Source organism: Sphaeramia orbicularis, chromosome 7 (assembly GCF_902148855.1).
Source record: "Sphaeramia orbicularis chromosome 7, fSphaOr1.1, whole genome shotgun sequence".
NCBI lineage: Eukaryota > Metazoa > Chordata > Actinopteri > Kurtiformes > Apogonidae > Sphaeramia > Sphaeramia orbicularis.
In genome coordinates this window covers 17,497,292-17,499,692 of record NC_043963.1, presented here as the reverse complement: position 1 = coordinate 17,499,692, position 2,401 = coordinate 17,497,292, and the positions used below count along the sequence as shown (strand labels likewise).

The following is a 2,401-nucleotide window of genomic DNA, read 5'->3' as shown; positions in this document are numbered from 1 at the left end:
TTGAACAACCAAAAAATAAAGTTTTTTCAGATATCAATTTCCATGTATGAGTTTCAATTTTGTATCATATTTAATACATCAGGTCTCAATGTACAAATATTATTATTTTTGAACAAACAAAAACATAATATAACACAAACATGTCTAACAAATTGGTAATTCCTTTTCAAAATTGCCAAAGTTCTGCCTTCTTCATCATTAATGACAATCTTGTAGTGTCACTGGAAAGGCCTCTGGTGAACGAATTCCTCCCCCTGGTGGATTATCTGTGTATTGCATGTATCTAATTGTATACATCAGGATTTTCAAGAAAAAAAAAATATTACACTGATCATGTAGAGGGCTTCAAAACTCATGTATCAAATATGATACGTTTGGCGTTACAGGGTTAATAGTAATAATATTGTTACTATGGTAACCCTATTATAATAAAATGCTTATATCAGTGCAGCGTTGATTAGATTACTATCAGAGTGAATGCCCTGATAATGATAAATATCAGTAGTAATACCTTGAAAATAAGATCAAATGTATTGGAAATCAACACTGTCGATGCATCTATACTTCTTTTCCAATAATTCACCTTTGTTTAACCCTTTCATGTATGAATTATGAGAACCTCAGCTGAGATTTTATTCCTGAGTGTTTTTATTCCTCTTTAGGCATGAAAAAACAATGCGATTGAATTTTTTTATTGAACCTATTTTTTATGAAGGTACATTTTTTTCTTTATTGCTCTAACCATAAAAAATATTTTGAATCAAAAAATTGCAATAAAAAAAAAAAACACAAAACTTCTCAATCAAAGGAAAAAAGTGTTGAATGCAAAAAAAATATTTAAGATCCAAAAAATTGCATTTGAACACTTTTTTTCTTTGAAAATCTTTTTTTTATTTTTTGAGTGAAGTGAATTTTTTTTTTTTTTTTGATTCAAAATATTTGTTTTTGGTTTGTACTTGTAGCATACTAAATGTACTGTGGTTCATTCCCCTACTAGAAAACAAAGTCAAAGCAATTTTGGGTGATTTAACTGGTAAAATATTCAATAAAATAATCTGAAATATAATTAAAAGTAACAAAATAAGATGAATGCAAAAAATATTTAAGATCCAAAAAAAATTGCATTTGAACACTTTTTAACTTTGAGTAGGTTTTTTTTTTTTTTTTCTTGAAGTGAATTGTTTTTAAATTGTAATTTTTCTTTTAATTGAAAAAAAATTATCATTATTTTGGTTAAAGCAATAAAGAAACAAATCTACCTTCATAATTTTTCATGGAGTTCTAAAAATGTCCACTCTGCTGGACACCGTGTGTTTAATTTTTGAAGCAAAGAATGCAAATACCAGAAAGTGATATACTGTGTGAAAACTATAAAATCAAAACATTTTTTATGCAGCTAATCTGATGTTTTCTCACATTTTATCATTTTCCCAATGTTTATTAGCAACTGATTTACACTCAAACATGTCACTATAGATCAGGTTTATCAAAAACAGCAAAGTTACAGTGATGGTATGAATGTCAGTGTTTGGGATGGTGCATAAGTGTCCACTGTGTCGGCTGATATGGAACTAAAACAACAAAACCCATGAATATACAAGAGAACAGATGGAGAAGAACTGTCCACTGGAGTGCCCACTATGCATGAAAGGGTTAAAGGTAAAAATGTGCAAATTATGCCTGAAATTGTACTGGATCCAATGGATCAAGTGCTAAACCTTCTATTTCACGCCAATAAAGCACTTTGTTGTTATATTGTTATTACTGAGCTGTAATGTAACTAGAGTTTGAGTGATATATGGTGTAAACACTAAATATCTGTTTTCCACATCTGATGGACTTTAAAAAACAGTCCAGACATTAGGGACATAAATTAGCAAACCTGGTACTAGTATTGGTAGATGTTATTGATGAATTGTTACCAGACTGTATTCAAGCTAAACAAACCTGTGCGCTCTGATTCGCACTGTAACGAACACAGTTTCAGTATTATTTTGTCGCCAAACTGTACAGAGTGGGGAAGCAAAATTTACAATGAACATTTAGTTGTTTTTTTCTCAGCAGGCACTACGTCAATTGTTTTGAAACCAAACATATATTGATGTCATAATCATACCTAACACTACTATCCATACCTTTTCACAAACTTTTGCCCATATGAGTAATCAGGAAAGCAAACGTCAAAGAGTGTGTGATTTGCTGAATGCACTCGTCACACCAAAGGAGATTTCAAAAATAGTTGGAGTGTCCATAAAGACTGTTTATAATGGAAAGAAGAGAATGACTATGAGCAAAAATATTACGAGAAAGTCTGGAAGTGGAGGAAGCAACAAAAAAACGTACCAAAGCTTTTATTAAAGCTCTCAAATCCAAAATTCTAAAGGATCCAACCAAATCCATG

The 2,401-nt window shown here is 30.6% G+C and overlaps 1 long non-coding RNA gene across 1 annotated transcript; it reads left to right on the top strand.

Annotated features, from left to right (window-relative positions):
• Positions 1 to 393: 393 nt before the first annotated feature.
• On the top strand, positions 394 to 1,849 carry LOC115422306 (uncharacterized). Its single transcript, XR_003935825.1, has 2 exons — positions 394 to 587; positions 1,652 to 1,849. It is a non-coding gene; the product is annotated as an uncharacterized LOC115422306 (long non-coding RNA).
• Positions 1,850 to 2,401: the final 552 nt, after the last annotated feature.